Consider the following 18,605-nt stretch of genomic DNA (forward strand, 5'->3'; position numbering starts at 1 on the left):
ATTTAGAACTGTGCATGAAAAAAACGTGTTATGTAAAAACAGAGCAAATGGGCCCTTCATTTGCTGATTAATGGGTCAGGCCTCTTCTATACCACGAAGGGCTTTTAATGTGAGGAAGTGATAATAGGTTCACAGAGGCAACAAGCTAGGGCTTAATGCTGCTGGTGAACACACCAGTATTTTTGTGGTTTTTCTTGAGATTTCCTTGCAGTAGTCCAGCAGTGCCATGGAGGGTCAAGCATTCCCATCCACAACACAGGTTGTGTTTGTGGAGTGAATAATTTGCTCTTTTCAATGGATTTGTTGGGCAGTCTCTGGGCAGCTGCATTCATGTGGTATGCTGAGAGAGGTTTTATTTTTTAATACAGAAGAAGGATCCCATGAAATGCCCACCTGTGTTTGCACAGAGATTTTAATGTTCACATTTTAAAAGTCCTTGTGTTAACCTAACCACAGAGGCTGTGTCACTACACAGGATTTAATAGTCCTCTCTCTCACCACTTTGCTTTCTGCCTAGACTACCTGAATGGTCTAAGCCATCTGATTTTTGTCTTGCTCGCTCTTAACCTTGTCTGCTGTGACGAGCAGGGTGGTGTTTGGTTTACACTGAGCAGCTGAGCAGATGTCTCCGTGATGGCACTGCCTGCCTTTGTACTGGGAGGGAATTTCTGCTGGCTCATAGCGCTTCCTGAAAGAGCTGTCTCTTTAAGGACTTATCTCATATTTTCAGAAATTGACTGTGAAAATTCTAAGTAATGGTGTGACATGATCACACTCACTTTCCGTAGTTAATCCTTCACTAGGGGTCAGGCGCTTTCCCTGCTCAATGAGTCATTTGATTGTCATCTACCTTGCACAAAAAAACTACGGAGCCCCAAGCACTGTCTGGTAAGGATGACAGGCAGTCACAGTGCTGAGCTCTGTGCAGGAATAACTGAGTTAGAAAAAAGCTGCTGGCACTGTAATAAAGCGTTTAATGGACAGACAGCCTCTTTTACCTTCCTTGGGGTAACACTAAATCCCTTTTTATTGTAGTTTGCACAGATGTTAGTGAGTTATCCATTTCTCTAATCATACTAGAAGTTGGCACATCCATCTTGAGTAAGAAGACCAGCCCACTCTGTTTTTGAGAGTCCTTTTTCTAATAAACTTGTGTCACTTTCAGGTCAGTTTCACCAATACAAATAAAATTCAAACAAATAAAAAGTATATTGTCTCATGATGAGATGTATGTAATTATGTCCCTTAGGTCAGTTTAAATTTACAGTGGGAGTTACACTGTGTATAACCCTTCCTGCAATCTAGATTTTCCTGCTGCTTTAAAAAATAAAACAAACCCACCACAATATTTAGCCAATATATTGTAGCCGTGTGGTAGTCTCAGTTTTGGAGCTGAATGCTCTGTATGATTCATTTTACTTTGCAATTATTTGTATATAAATGCATCTTTGTGTCCTGCGAACAATATCTCCCCTCCTCCCTCCGATAAATCTTTGTGAATGGAATCCACTTGTTTTGTTTATCTCCTCTGCAAAGTGATGCTAACTGGTTCCCTAAATGCAGAGTATTTACATTTGTTTCTATTCTTTTGCATGCTGCATCCTCATTCAATTGCATCCTCTTGCTGAAGAGTTTATTTACCTTCACGTGGTTATTCCTGAATGCAACACATTTATTGATGAAACGAAATAAAAGCTCGGGTTTGGGGCTGGGTGGGGAGAGAGAAAAACCCAGAGCCTTGATCGTCCCCGCCAAGGTGCTGCATGCTTCAACTGCTAGCGTGCTCACAAAGGTCAGCTAAAGTTCAGGAAGGGATAAATGATTGCTACTTTGAGGGGGTCCATGGTAAGCCTTGTTCTTTTTTGCACTGAGTTGATGGGTTCACAGCGGTAGCTGAATTTTGATAGATTGGCAGACACTGAAAGGAAATGCTAAATCTGCCACAGGGACTCTAACTAACTTCATTTTCTAGGGGCAAAGGGTAAAAAGACAAGGGGTACTGTTCAAGGGCAGGACATCATATGACCTGGTCAACAAAGCTACCACTGTTGTTTGTTTGGATCCTTGCCTTGTTGTACCTGGCTTCTTAACAAAAGGCCTTACCAGCAGGGTGGGCTATCAAAATAAACATTAAAGGTTCAGGGGTTGATGCTAGTCCTTTGTGTATGTAAATTTACTGCTCTCTGGGGTCTCACTGTAAATGAGAAGGCCTGTCTCTGTTGTGTTTCCTGGTAAAATACTTTTAATAAATAAATCAAAGACTATGGAACATTAACTATTTCTCACCAAAATGGAAAAAGACTGCAGGGTTGTTTTTGTTGTTTTTTTTTTCCAACTGTTTCCGTACTTTGCTATAAAAAAAGAAAACCTCTCTCAGCTTCCAAACACCTAGAGCAAGTTACCCTGACAATCTTGCAAAACAAAAACCCAACCTCCCAGGTTGGCTGCTGAGTTTTACACTGAGCTGATGTGCTGAATATATCTGACTTTTTATACATGCCTTGAAATAGATAAAACAATTGATTAGGCTGAAGGCCAGGTTTTGTTAAGGTCAGTTTTACCATAGGTTCTGTACGGTCCAGGCACATCTGACATCCGGTTAGTACATGAAATTGTAAAGACTTTATTCACAAACTGTGTAATTGTGCACATAAATGCTTAATTAAGTGCATTTGTCTGGGTCATTAAGCTGGTTGTATACACAGTTGTGAAAACTGTACGTTTCTACCTTTTTCTTCTTTTTAATCTTAAGTTTCCTTTGTGATCTCCTAACACATTCTGGAATGAATGAAAGAATATATGCTCTGAGAGAATGGGGAGTTTGAAATGTTTGCAAGGGAATCTGAAACCATGTGAAACCAGCTAATGTTTCAGATTTCATCAGAAACTCAGCTCAGTGATTCTCCAGGTTTACAAACCATATGGTGAACCTGAGTCTAACTTTCAATGACCAGAGTCTGATTTATAGTTTTCCATGGCAATTGGTCAAAAACTGTGATTTTTCCCAGGCTTCAAAGAAAAACTAGACAAGCTTAAGTGATTTGACTGAGAGCTGGGTTTAGTCTGAAATCAGCACTCACAAGTTGACTGCAGGCTGGTAAACATGGCTTCTAAACTGCCCAACCACATTATCAGTATGCAACAATTAAAATTGGCTGCTTTGCTGGCCAAATATTTTTAGTACCATTGGCTTCATCTCTTTCTTTATCTTTTAGGACCACTTGGGGAAGAATAGAAAAATATAATTTTGATTTTTTCCTTTTTGGTTTTTTTTTTTTTCCCCCTCTGGTCAGTGTTTAACAAGAACAGAGCTCACACAGCCTCCAGGAATCAACCTCTTGACCAGCACAGCTTAACTTAGCTTTGTTCCCACTTCTGGGAACTGGACAGCACATATTACAGGGATTTTTATTTTTTTTTTGCCTAACAAGGAGCAGGTCTCAAAGCACTTTACCTCACCCAAAACAGCTCTGTGAGAGCTTTCTTCAAATACCACACACATTTTGAGCTCAGCTACCCGAGTCAGGACACACAAGAGTCAGTATCTCTTTATTGGGATAAATGAGAGCTGGGGAGGATTAGAAGATGAGTCAGATTGAGTTCTACAAGAAGAGCATAAATGACTGCATAAGGCTCGCAAGCAGGTTGATTTTTTTTTTTTAACAGGAGAGCAAGAGGGTTTTTTTTCTTTTTTTTTCCCCTTTTTTTTGTCCTTTAGTGAGGTGTTCTGTATAATGCTGGAGCTAAGCACCATACAGAAATGAAACAGGAAAAATGAATTTACTCAGTTGTACATCCTTCTATGCTGAAGGTTGAAATTCTGCTCAAGCTAGTGATTTTAATGAATTTTAGATGGAAATCCTAAATAAATTATATAGGAGGAATTTCAGAGGTTATTCTAATTTGGCATATTTTGGTTTAGTTTAATTTAAAATTCAGAAGCTGGGAAGGAGTTGAATTGAATGAACATTTTGTACAGCCAGCTCAGCTGCTGTATTTACCAAAGTTGTTGATGTTGCTTGATTTCTGTACTATTTAGATGAACAATGATCTCCTAGATCAGTTTGGGTTTTTTTGTTGATTTTTTTGTGGTTTTTTTTGGGTTTTTTGGGGTTTTTTTCGATCAAGAGGGCACATCAAGATTACCAAATTTAATTGAAATATTTTGTGGATAGGATATAAGCCCCTGTCATGTGCAATGCAATCAGGTGTTATAATATTCCATCATTACAAAATTAGGCTTCTTTTAGTGAAGAGTGCAATAAATGATATGTAGCATTCTGGATTCATCAAAGGCAGTGGGTAATTTTGTCCAGCTAAATTCTCCACAGTGTTGCAGCTCAAGGTGTGGTCTTGAGAGATCACTGGCTTACAGTATCTGGAATGTGCTTTCACATCTGTTTCTCAGGAAAAAAAAAGCATGTTTCTCTTGATGAAAACATCAGTGGATAATGGCACGTCTTTGGGGAGGTGAGCCTTGCCTGTGTGCAGGCAGATGTGAGGAAGGGCTGCCTGGACCTGACTGCACCTGCAGACTGACTGTGAGGAGCACTCAGCTCACACAAGGGATCTTGCTCAGGGCTGCTGCTGTGCCTGCCTCCCCCTTAGAGCCCCTGGGCAAGGAGGGGAGGGCATGGCAGCTGACCAGGGCCTGCAAAACACCCTGCAGAGCTGTCTCCGTGGAGTGATCCAGCCCCTAAATCACCCACAGGTCAGTTATTGTGTGAGGGAAAACGTCACCATCCCCAACGTGGGCATGGTTGTGACCTTCAAAGCCTGCTGGAGAAACTGTCTGCAAGAGATCAAGAGCAGATATTTGTTGTCTCAAGATGAACCAGAGTCATACAAGAAGAGCATGCAGGTTGTAGGCACCCCAGAAGATACACAAACCACAGAGCTGCTGGTGTCTTCTCAAGATGTTCTCAATGGTACTGAGTCACTTTTCCTTCATGTCCTCCACTTCTCATGTCCTCCTCCCCCTCATCCTGAGATTTTCCTTCACATTTCTTTCCTCTGAGGGCCAGAGAGGAAAGGAGCTGCTGCTTGATAGCATGGCAATCTTTGAGTTTATTTAGTTAATCTTTTAAACTATCATTATGGTTTCAGCAAGCATCACTTGCAAAACAGTGAATTTTGTCTTATTGTCTGAATTTTATAAACAATCACAGGGCACTGAGCTTGATATTGCTAAAAGCAGCAGAGTTTTAGTATAAAATAACAGATGTTTGGCTCCAAAGCATGGGCACCACGTTCTAACAAAGGTGCTTCCCTAAACACAGATCCAAAGGTCAGGCAATCTCTCCTTGCTCCCAGTGCACTGATGGACAAGCATATTCTGAGGTAGTTGTGTTTTCTGGCTCTATTATACACAGAATATTTGTTCGTTCCAAGCAGATTCAATATTGAATTGTGTGACTCTGATAAGCTTGACAAAAAGAAGGCTCTTGTGTTTGCTGGAAGAACAAACGCACTGGCTTTCATGGTAATGGGAATCCAGCAGGAGAAAAAGGTGTCATTAATTGCACTTGAGCCAGTTCAGAGCAGGAATGTAATGTCTCCCACATTTCCATCATTACTCTGCAACCACTCAAAACTTGAGGGGGCCTCCTAAGAGCACCCTCAGGAATGTGTAAGTACAAAACGTGGGTGTCAATTATGCATGCCTAAATCAAATTAATAGCTTGGCCTGACCTCACTTTCAGCTGGTCTTGCTTAGAAACAAAACTTCTACAAAACAAGAAAGTTCTTGCAAATGGTAGCATTCTTCATAATCTTAACTTTTCCACCAGCTCAGCTGCTATTTTATGGGTGTAAGAGGGTGCATCTACAGTGGCTTTTTTTCCTCAGTGTTTCTGTCTTGAGGGGAGGAACCTTTGAAATTAGAGACCATCGTAGCTCTTTATGGTGTCGGATGCCGTGAAATCTTTAATTGGTCTTAAATTTGTCTTTTAAAACCTGTCTTTTAAATGTGATCTTGGCAGAGAGAAAGACTAGCCAGACCGGGCCAGTGGATCAGGCTACCAGCATATTATCCCTGCAGGTTTTCAGGCACAGCTTTGGAGAAAGCAGTAAATCAAAGAGTTGGCTGAAAATAGATACTGCATACTATTACTGAGTTCTAATTCTCTGTGTGACAGACATATTTGAGAGGTTTTATTGAGTGATAACTGAGGAGCATCTCCACATTCCCAATCAGGAAATCTAGTTGAAAATTGCTGGCTATTTGGGTGCCTAGGCTTGTCCATTGCCAGGAGAACAAAATGTACAAAATACAGCATTGTAACAGAAGAATTGGTTGAACAGAATGAATCATTAGTGCTTACTCAATAGGTGGTTCTTTGGAATAATTTTATATTTAAATGCACTACAATTATAATTTTCTTGGGTACTCACAGTCTTTGAGTCAAAGTCATATCCCCTTTGATTTTCTGTTAGAACACCAGAAACAAAGCTCTCCTCAGAAAGCACTCTTCACTACATTTAATCTAGATTTAGTTTAGGATATTGATGGTCTCAAGACTCTCAAATGTATTCAGAAGTTGGTGTTCAAGTAGGTTTTGAGCACCATTTTCCAGCTTATCACAGGCTGTAATTTTCTTCTCTGCCCACAGTATTTCCTGTAATTCAACTACGGCCTTGGTGGAAGGTTTGGAAATAGCTTAGGCAATATTGAGACCCATTGTTTGAGGATTCTGATTCAGATTTTGACCAAGTGGCCCTACTGCTATCTATTGCTAGTAAAGTCAGTTCTCCTCCCAAACAACAACCACAGCAACAAAAAAATTAAGGCTAAGAATTCCTTCCCTGCATTGCTGCTGAAGGAGATAATTCTGGAGCAAATTGACTTGTATCCACAGAAATGGTGTGGCAAGACACCATATGTGGTAATTGTATGCACTGCTCAAAATATTTTAAATGAACTTGTTCTTACAAAGAAGTTATGAAGTTAACTTTTACATGTGTGTGAATAATTAAACTATTGTCACTACTCTAAATTATCATCTATTGTTAACTTACATCATTAAATCTTGTTTCTTTGCTAAAGAATAATGAAAAATACACTTAATTAACAGTTATTGCAAGCTTGAGGCCATTGATAACACAGTTCTCAGACTGAATTTCACAAGTGTGTTTTGTACTTGACTTGAAATTGCTGCTTTATTCTAAAGCCCTGCACAGTGATGTAGGCATAACAAATTTCGTATCAGAAGAACGAACTCCCTTAGTAAATTATGTCACTGTTGGTTAAGATTAGGTTGCTACAAGCAAACAACTCAAGTGTTATTTTTTTCTCCAGTGCAGAGGGAGGAGTTATGGCTTGAGCCTGCTGTTTTAGTTGCTTTTAGCAAATTTATGAAAGGCTTTTGCTGTGTGCCAAATCTGAGAAAAACCCCACCCCCTTTCCCTCGAAGCTTCTCTGTGCCAATCCATCAGGAGATTTTGGGGGTTCTGTAACAGTTCCCTGAGGAAAGGGACTCTGGTTAATTTCCTTGTTTCGATTACAGAGGTGATAGGGCTTTTTTTCCTTGGATATTGTTAAAGAGGCTTGCCAGCACTGTAAAGAATGTGCTGCATTCTTCAGATGAAATAAGGCCAATCAGTGGAATAATGAGGAAAGTAATATCTCCCTAGAGAGTCTGATTGGGTTTTCATCAAATCAGCCAACCTTTTCCAGTCATTTACACCAACGTTCACTCCATGCAGGGTGTTATGCTGTCTCAGATTCTTTCCTCCTTTTAAATCCCTTGTGATTATTACTGATAACTAAATAATTGGGATGAGGCAAATTTATGTATATTGTATATGTTCTTCTTTTTAAAATTAATTATTTTGCTCTTATTTTTTCAGATATATTTTAAACTACCTTCTGCTACCCTGGAAGCTATTCCAAAGAAAAGAGGGATATGCAAGAGCTTAAAGATTTATTCCTTTGTGACACTGAATGCCCTTTTATTTTTAATATGTGGGGTAGTCTCCTATGAATGGAAGGTTACCTACTGCTAAGAGTACAATCCCATGACAAGATGCCCAATTCTTTTTGTTAATTATAGCTTGACACATTTATTTTTATTTATTCATTAATTTTTTTTCCAAGATAAACCTCTAAAATGAGCCTTTTAATTTATTGGGGAGTGAGAAGAACAATAGTTACCATGATTTTCCTTTATTTCCTGTTCTTTTCTCTGTCAAGAGCATGGTGTTAAATGCAGCAGGAACATTCAGCTACTGAGACAGAAATACTTCTCCTTCTCATTCACTCACACAGAATTCAAACTAAGAAAAGGTTTGCACACAGCTTCTGCAGGTGGTTTCTTGCTGTACCTACAGACATCAATAATCTGTTCTGAAAAATATAAAGATTACAATGTTGGACCAGATCCTCCCATGGTGTAAATCAGCTTGGTTCTACTGACACCAGTGGCTGTCACCCAGCACGAGTCCCTTCAGACACACATGGCAAGTTATTGGCACACCAGGGCTACTGCTCATACATCATTAAGTAGCCCTTTCCTATAAAACCAGTACCTTTTTGCCATTGAATGAGAAATAGGCAGGAGCACAAAAGATGCAGGGTGCTGCAGAGCTGTGCTGCTCCAGTGTGTTTGCAGACTAAATGTAGCAGTCAGCCTGTGCTGGCAGCTGCATACATGACTATACAGTGCCTAAAATAAGGGGGGGGCTGTGATTCCCTTCTGTGTTGTGCATTGCTCTGTTCTGGAGCACAGACAAAAAGAAATCTGGTCTCCTGTGCAAGTTATCTTCCTCCAGTGGCTGGAGCAGTGCAGCTTCGTTATACACGAACACATTTATGGCATCTTTGACAAGCTCCTGGACCACATCAGCCATGATCTGATTACATCACTAAAATTAATGTGGTCTTTGGATGTTTTACACAACAATCTGGGAGGCATTTATTTCCTGCAGTTGGGGGGGGGGGGGAGAACATGTTTAGCATGTGAAAGTTTTCAAAATTAACTGAGTTCCATTCACACCAGTCCTCCCACACCGCTCAGCAAATGATTCAAAGCCTTCAGCGTGATTTCATCTGTGCAGACTCTAATCCACTTACTTAATGAAATACATAATTAACATATTATAATTGCAGTAAAGATGGTTTTGACAGAAATCATTTCCCGTATCTAATACCGTGGTAATTTAATCTGTTCCCCACTCCCTAACACGACCCTCCGTGATTAAGTTTCATAAGAATTTTTTTGATTGATTGATTCATCTGACGTGCCTGGGCCCTGCTAAAGGAGTGTCTGTCAGTTTACAGAGCTACGTGATGTTGTGGCAGATGGTTGTGGAGAGGCTCTTTGCGCTGTCTCCCTGTGTGGTCTTTCTTTTTTTTTTTTCCCCTAAATGCCCTGATAATCCAAATACAGCAACCCTGATCCACTAAATCGCTACATGTTTTTATATGCTGTCTTTTAGTTGTGTGTATAGTTATTAAACTAGGGAAGGCAGGATGTGTTAAACTAGGAGGTCTAAATCCTAATGCTGTCATTCACTTCCACAATAAAACAACCCACACAGATACTTTTTATTTGATTTCTCTTTCTGTTTGTTTTCAACACAATCTCTCTAGTCTGTCATTCACTCTCAGGCAGTTACTTGAGTTAAAAGGGCCAGCAAGCCAAGTTATGCAGGCCCTCTCAGTTAAATATCACTTGTTACCTGCAGGAATATATGGGGAACATTACCAACCACTCGCTCTTCAAGTCAGCCTCAAACGGCTGCTCTCTTGATATGGGTCATGACTCATGAGATAATATCCAGTAAAAGGTCTGTGGCAAATGATTACTTCCTTTTCATAGACTGAAAACCTATAATTTTTTTAATGCTGTCAGTCTCCAGGAAACTGTGTCCTAGTGACATTGTGAAAAAAAACCAAAACAAAACAAAACAACAAATCCCAAAGGAAAAGATGCTGGATGCCTTCCTCTGAGACAAACCAAACCCTTTGTCAATAGAAATCATCCTCCTCTCACCTTAATTCCTGTCCCTTACACCATCCTATGCTCCAATATAGCATTTTCCATTTCTGGTTCGCTTCTGTGGTAGGAGTTAACCAATACCTCAGTTCTGTACTGCATTTGCCTTTATCCATGGCCTTCATGCAGCTGGCCAGGTCTCCAGCACCTCCAGGGAAAAGTGAATAACTGTCTGTGCTCAGGGCAGATGATAGACAAAGACATGGCCCTGTCAGCTCACCCAGCCATTGTCAGAGCTTGCTCAGCTTGGTAAAACCAACCATCCTATTGCAGGTTTGAGCACTGGTACCTGCAGACTTCTTTATCCACAGCTGAGGGGTTCCCTGGCACCCTGAGCAGCACCACTGGCAGCATTTCCTCTTTATGGCTTGACTTGGTTCACAAAATGGGCTGCACAATGCAGTCATAGGTATGTGACAGGGCTCAGGGCTGTGGTGTCTGGGTGTCTGGGCCTTCTTTTAGGACCAGGCAGGAGGGGAACAAGCAGCTTGTCATGCATGAGATGGTTTACCCCAGGGACAAGGATTTTCCAAGGTTTCTATTCTGGAAGAGAGCAGGTTATATGTGTTTTAACCCTTTTAAATCTGGTTGTCCAGACTTTTAAAAGCCTGTCTCATGAGGTGAGACAGCACCACAGGGAGACAATGGTAGTGAAAGCTCAATCTCTCTTTAGAGCCAGGATGCAGCAGCACGGCCATCCAAGCAGCAGGACAATCCCTCAGGGGCCAGTTTTGCCCTGCAGCTGTGTCAGTTTGTGACACTGGTTGGTGCCAGGCAGTGTGGCACGGGGAGGGATGTGGTGCAAGGAGCAGTGTGGCACAAGGAGCAGCATTCCAGGCCAATTCCCAGCCTGGTGGTGTGAGGGATGCTGACATGAGTGCTTTATGGCTTGTAAGAGCTGAGGAGTGCTGCAGGCTCAGAGACCACAGTGAGCTTCTGTGTGCTGTCATGCCCCAGCTGCTGGAAATGTTTTGAGTAGCAGTCCCTTGGCTCTGTTGGTCAAAAGGTGGATGAAGGTGGTGAAGTTGTGAACAGTGAGCAAATCTTTGCTTCCTGTCAGCTTGAGCCTTAATTTTTTGCTTTCCCATAACTGCAAATAGTCTCAAAGGGTCTGGTGGACAATGCTGCTTATATGTCACAGGGCAGAGACCTGGGTCTTAAAAAAATTGCTGGACAGAGTTGCAAATTGCAACATTCATTCTGTTTTACACTGGAATGTCCAGGTGGGTGTATTCACTGACAAGGAGGGTAAAGACAGTAGAAAATAACAGAAAATAATTTACAGCCTGTCTTTGCTCTGCTTTGTTGTTTCACTTGATAGTAAGTCAAAGGTGACTCAGGCTCCAGCCTCTGTGATGGTCGTAATGCACAAAAGGGACTGAAGGCAGAGCTGCCTCACCTGTCCTGCTGCCTCACATCACTCTGAACATTAGATCTTGGGCAAGTGCTTCTGAAAGAAGCCTCTGTTCATGAAAGGCTCAGTCTTCGTCCTCGTAGGAGGATGTGTGAATCATTTCTGATGATGTGGAGCTGCATTTAATTGTGTCATCTTTCATAAACTGAGTGTGTACCAGTGCTTGACAACATCCTGGGTTTGTGGGGCTTTGTTAGTGATGTGAAATACAGCATACTCATCCATTTCAGCAGGGTTTTCAAGACTGGTAGAGGTTTAGGTGCCTAATTTCTGTTTATGAGCTGATGCATTAGTTGGGGTTTATTTGCCTATCAGGTCTCGCTGACCTGTGTACTACTGGTGTGTCTGCATTAAAAGTTATGCCAAGATTATCCTAGCAAAGTCTTTCCATGGTGCCTCTAAATCTGCCACTCCTCCCAGTGACAGATTGTAAATGCTCTGATCAACAAAAGCTCTGCTTTTCCCATTGAGTTGTGAAACACTTACCTGGGAACAGATTGAGCACAGAATGTGAGACGAATTAAGAGGCATTTATGCAAAGGGAGGGCAGAGATTTTGAAAAAAAAAAAATTCAGATGGTCAGCTTTTTACAACACTGGCACAAAATCAGAATCATGGAGAACATAGGCTCCCACCCCAGCCCCATAGCCAAACCCACAGTGAGTTCAAGGAGGCCACTCAGAACGATGCACCCCAGCTCCTACATCCGAGCCAGTGAACTCATTGAACTTGACTGAAATTCCTGTCGGAGCATTTTCTTTTTCCTGTGAGTGTGGAGGGAGGGGGGAGGCTCCTTTGTGAGTGGCAAGTGTACATGAACACCACCACATCAACTGCCAATATGTTATGAGGCCTTGGTAACAATCTGGAGTCTCTGGGGAGCTCTGCTGCAGTTCAAGTGAGTATCAGACAGAGAGAAAACAATTTCTGGTGCCAATAATGCAGCACAGATGAAAAATGTTTTAATATTTGAAGCTGCTTTATGGCAGAAGCAATGACAGTGATGGAGTCAATGTCAGCTTTTTTCCTTTAAATGTCATCTTTCGTCTATGAGATTTTTCTGCTCTGGAGGCATGCAAGCCTGATGCTGACTGTTTGCAACCATTGATCATTGATTTTATTCTAAATGGAAAGCTTGCCAGAAGACTAGAAATTCTGGAATTTATTAGGATTTCTTTAAGAGGCACTTTAGCTCAACAGTTCTCATTACTGTCTTTACAATGTTACTTATTTTTCTTTTTATGTCATATGATTTGTAAAGGGTTAGTACTCAGAGAACAATATACGATTAAACCACTGTGCATGCTGGAGTTGCAAGCTTAGAGGGGAAAAAAAGGATTCTTAGGAAGGCTAAGCACATATCTGAGTGTTAAACAACTAATGTCTCTTCAGAACCAAAAGCTCTATTTTGAAATCTGTGAACATGATTTTTATTAAACAGCAGTTTTGATTAAATAAGGTCACTCTTAAATTAATAACTCTTAAATACATAAATAAAAGGGCTAAACCATCTTTATATTCTGACATTTAGTGCATAAACAACGTACTGTATGTACCAAATGTCAGAATATAATGAAAGTTTGTCCTGTTAAACTAATACTACTGATGGGCAAAAATGTCTTGGACTCTAAAACCTCTTCAATGCATTTATTTACAGTGACATTATTCTGAACATGCCAACTAAGAGTGGTTTAAGGCTTTATTATATATTAACATTTACCATATTTGTGTGCTTATGTATAAGTGATTATTCTTCATTTGGTTAAAAAGAATCCATTTACAATTATACAGTGGGCTAAATGTTTTCAGTTTGTGATTTGTTTCCATTGGCACAGGACTAGTTCAAACAGGTATGTTAGCTCTTGGCTGACACGCCTGACATTCAAGCTTTATTATGGAGCAGTGTACCCAGGGAATGTGAATTATAGAGAGTATCAGCCCTGGCCTGCTGAAAGCATCATTCAGCCTGGTTGATTATGGAATTTACTCCGGAGTTTGGGTCTAGAGATCCATCTACTGAGCTGATGCTGTTTATTTGTTTAGTCACAAATATGTTTCAGACCAGACAAAGGGAAGATGGTAGTGGGAAACAGGGGGGTTGGATAGCACTGACCAGGGAAAAGACAAAATCCTTCGGGGTAAGGGGCCAGTGGTGAAGTTTATTGCCACTGCTTAGATAAAGCTAATTCTGCAAACCCTTTAATAAACCCCAAGTGCAGCACTTGAAGTGTAAAAGAAAACTTTCCAGCAAATAAACTGTCCATCTGCAATGTCACCTTGGATGCTGTAAACAGAGTTCCTGGTGCAGTGGGTCTGTTGTACCCCATTGATCAAATTGCTTTTAGTATTTACAGTAATGGACTATCCTGATTTGCAATGCCACATGTGATACAATGCTCGTATTGTAACTGGGGTGGAGGAACAGCAAAAGATTTTCTGTTTGCCTCAATCCCCATCTATTCTGCACTGGCCATATCCCCACATATTCATTGTGTGGGGACCACTTGTTAGCAGGCAGGTTTCTCTGTCTGCAGCTGTGAAACTCACCTGATAAAAATAGCATCTTTTCCCTTTATTGTTGGACAACCTCTGCTTCCCTCTGCATAGATTGCCACCAAAAGGGCTTGTTTAGGTTTGTTCTATACCCAATGATCTGTTATTTCTGTCAAGGTTTTAATGATTCTCTGATGAGACCACACTTTTTGGCTAAATGCAAGAGTTGGGCAATACTGAATACTATTCAACAGCCTTTTCTTGTGAGTACTATTTAAAAGTCACTGGTGCTAGGAATATCTGCATCCATGGAGTGCAGCACCATTTGCACAAATCATTTGTGCATTTTTGGAAGGTGATTCTTCTGAGATGCTCCTTTGCAGCTTAAAATCAAGATGAACATTTGCAAAATAACCAGGAATTTTCCCTAGCAGGAATAGCTGGAAGCCTACCTGACAGTTTTGGTATATGTTTGTGAACAAGGGAATCTTAAAAAAATATTTAAATATGAAGTGGTGTCAGTGTATTATTCTCCCATGGTGTAGAGATCCTCCTTATCATGACTAATTTGTGTTGTAGCAGAATCTAGAGGCTGCAGGGGATTTAAGGGTCCCACTGGGTTAGTACTGCACTTATACATCACAGACACTTCTTGCACTTAGGAGCTGTGTTTCAGAAGAATGGGGTATCACAGGCAGGAACAGGAAGTCACAGATTGGCCTGGGTTGGAAAGGACCTTAGAGATCATCCAGTTCCTTTGCCATGGAACAGGGATACCTTCCACCAGACCAGGTTGCTCACATATCCATCCAGCCTGGTCTTGGAAACTTCCAGGGATGGGGCAGCCACAGCTTCTCTGGGCAACCTGTGCCAGGGCCTCCCCACCTTCACAGTAAAGAATTTTATCCAAAATCCAATCTAAACCTCCTCCCTGCCAGTGTGCAGCCATTCCCCTGTGTCCTGGCACTCCATCCCTTGTACATTGTCTCTCTCCATGTTTCTTTGTAGGCTCCTTTCAGGCCCTGCAAGGCCACAATGAGCTCAGCCCAAAGCTTCTCCTCTCCAGGTGAGCAATGCCAGCTGTGCCAGCCTTTCCTCCCAGCAGAGCTGCTCCATCCTCTGCTCATCCTGGAGCCTCCTCTGGCCTGGCTCCAGCAGCTCCAGGTCCCTCCTGTGCTGGGCCCAGGGCTGGGGCAGCTGTGCAGGTGGGGTCTCACCTGAGCTGGGTAGAGAGACAGAATCACTGCCTTTAATCTGCTGCCCAAGCTGCTTTTGAATATGACATGTGTTATTGATACTCAGGATCATAAAATTTGGGGGTGGAATTGAGATTTAATAGGTTTTAGTTCACTCTTGCTTAGTGCATTGCTTCAGAACTTCCAAGAGCATCGTGTGTTTCTGCATTACATTCACTGTACAGGCTTCTGCTTGGATGAATTATGGGTTGTGTTCAGCTCTCTTGTCCCATCAGGAGGTGACTGCCAAGGGAAAGCACCACCCCAAAATGTGATCTTAAAAATTTAAATCAAGGTAATCCACAAGGAAAAATTTACATTTCTGTTCCTTGTTTGGGAAAATGTTTTAATGGAAAAGCAAACCTAACTTTTCCATTCCTAAGTAGATTGCTGCTAAGTGACAGCAGAGGACTGCAGAGGTAGTGGCAGGTGTTGAGAACAGTGATATTAAAAAGAATATAATTTTGGGGAAGAATCCTAAAATTTTCCAGAGAAAATAATTTCAGCTGAAAATCCTGGAGTAGCTCTAGTAAGGATGTTGCTCTTTTTCACTGGGAATCAGTGACTTTAGCATTCCTGTGCTCAGCAATTCACAGCTTTGTGCATTTATCCATCTTTCTTTACAAATAACCAGCTAATATCAGTGAAAGGACTCAGTTCCTTCAGTGTGAGGAGCTTAGCCTTGCAAGAAACCTCCTGCTAATCCATATTCAGAGAAGCCCTGAGGGAGCTATCAAGACTATTCTGAGAGTAAATTATCCACCCAGGAGAGGATTACAAGATCCTGGCTCTGCTCGAGATCCCCAGCCAGACCATGTCAGTATTTGACAAAGGTTTGTGCCACTTGTGTGTTCAGTGTGCTGGTGCCCCCTGGACCAATTCTTAGAGACCTCTGAGTTGAGGGAATGAAAAGCAAAGGCTGTATTTTGGAGCTGAGGAAAGCAGCAGTCGCTGGTGACTTCCAGCAGGGAAGCAGAAAGCTCCCATCACCCTTTTGAGTGCTGACCACATGAGCAGGAGCAGAGGGCAGCACTCCAGGGTGTCCTGTGCTGTTTGCAATGGAATGATTTCTGCAGGCCCTCTTCTGACAAGGGAGGGGAAGGTGCCCCAAGGCAGCCTCCTCCCTTCTCTGGGGGCAAGATGAGAGCTGCAGTAGCTCCCATCAGCTCAGCTGGGCTGCCTCAGGCTCTGGGCACACGTTTGCTCTGCGGGCTCAGCCAGGATCCTGGTGCTGTGCCCCACATCATCCTTCTCATCTTCCAGATCAGGAAAAGATGAAGGAGCCACCTGGCTTGTCACTCCTGCTGACACCAGGTTGGAACACCAGCTGGGATCACCCTGTCACAGTCTGCACCTCTGTGACTGAGGAGAAAAGTTCGGCTGCCAAGATATTCAATCTGGAACTCCTCATTAAAAAAAAAATCCATTAGAAGTTATATCTTTTATAAATGGCCTATATATTATGACATAATTTAATTTAGTGCTCTGAATGTATTATGACCACCATAACAGTTTTACATTTATAGATTTCATAGTTTTGCTTCTATAAAACAACTACAATCTGTACCCCTTCCAGCTAATTACAATAAAATGCTTGGATTCACATTTACAATGTAAACTAAGGGCAGAGGCGTGTGAGTTCTGACTCAGGTTTATGCTTCACAGGCTGCTGAGGGTGCCTAGGCTTAGCCTCCCCTGACTGAGGTGTTTTCTGGGGTCAGGTCTTGGTGGAGACCTGCCAGGAGGAAGCTGTGCCTATTGCTGGGAGATCCTGGGGTTACTGCTGAGGACCATGCTTGTGGGGCTGGGAGAATACTGAGAAAATGGAAGAAGCTGGGATAGATACTCATGTGGGCTGAGCAGGAGAAAAAAGAGTACCAGATCTGAGTATGATAGGACTCACTGGGAAAAAGAGAGGAAATCAGCTGTCAGGGATGCAGATTGAGAGAGCAGGATGCAGGGGAATGAAGACTTGGAATTTACTGATAGATTCAAAAATGGCACATGCATTTGAGAAAGTCCTGGAATCATGGAATCACAGAATGGTGTAGATTGGAAAGGACCTCAAAGATCATCTTGTTGCACCCCCTGCCACGGGCAGGGACACGTTCCACTAGACCAGGTGGGTCAGGGAGGGCCCCATTCAGCCCCATCCCAGTGCCAGGGATGGGGCACACAAAATTTCTCTGGGCAAAGTGTTCAGCACCTCCCCACCCTCACAGTCAACAATTTCTTCCTAATATGTAATGTAAATTTCTTCCTAATATCTAATGTAAATTTCTTCAGTTTGAACCCATTACTCCTTGTGCTGTCACTGCAGTTCCCAATGGAGAACATCTCTGTGGCTTCCCTGCAGCTCCTTCAGGTACTGTGAGGTCCCCACAGTTCTCTTCTCCAGGCTGAACAGCCCCAACTTTCTCATGTGTTTTCTCATGTGTTTTCATAGGGCAGGTGTTCCAGTCCTTTTTTCAACTTCATGGCCTCCTCTGGACTTGCCCAGCAGTTCTATGTCCTTCTTATCTTGGGGGCACCAGAACTGCACACAGTGAGGATGCAAATGCAAAACAAGACATGTTATAACGAGCTTCATTTTCCTATTGTGGTGTAATGCATTTACTCAAGAGCTGCTTGTGCACAGAAGACCTGCTAAAAGCAATGCATGTTTTATTTTTTTTTTAAATTAAAACATACAATCACAGGTCCCCAGTGACTAAGGAAAAAGAAAGCAAAATCCTTTCCCATTTCAAAATCCCCAAACTTAAAATAGGCTTGTGTCAAGAAAAGCAATAATTTCTGAGTTAACAATAATAGAACACAGTACTTAATGGACTTTCTCTGCTTATCAATTAACAGATAGATTTCCCATATCTGTACAAATCAAAAATGAGATACCACCTGCCTTTGATACCCTATTTGTTTAGGCTTTCACCAACCTGTATGTACTCAGCATGTAAGAGTTTCTGAGAGTAGCCAACAATAAGGACTTTTGTTCCTCTGAAAATCCTTACTCTGGAACCCACATTCTTGCTAAGTTCACTGGAGATGAGTAATTCCTGATTTTCAGTCATGGCCAAGGTTTTTGAGCTTATAGTCAGTCCTTCTTAGTAATCAAAATGCTCTAAAGAGCTCAAATTGTTTCTAGGATGCAGCTTGGTCCAATAGTTTTATGATCCCTTCCCAAATGTTCTGATTTTGTGAAGATGTCGATTCTGAGAGACAAAATGCTACATTTACATGGTTCAGAGGTGGCCACTGTTTGTATCAGTGATGACCACTGCCCCTGCAATTCCAGTGAGACAAATGCACATGTGAGTTTCCATTGGTACATGTGATAAAAATATGTCTGATTCCACATCCACACAGCAGCCCAAGCATCTCTGGCAACCCAATTTTTGATGCTTTACAATGTGGCCCCAGGTCTAACAACCTTCCTCTGCAGATGCTGTTTCTGTATGTTTTTAATCATGA

The sequence above is a fragment of the Molothrus aeneus genome, chromosome 11 (assembly GCF_037042795.1).
Source record: "Molothrus aeneus isolate 106 chromosome 11, BPBGC_Maene_1.0, whole genome shotgun sequence".
NCBI classification, from domain to species: Eukaryota; Metazoa; Chordata; class Aves; order Passeriformes; family Icteridae; genus Molothrus; species Molothrus aeneus.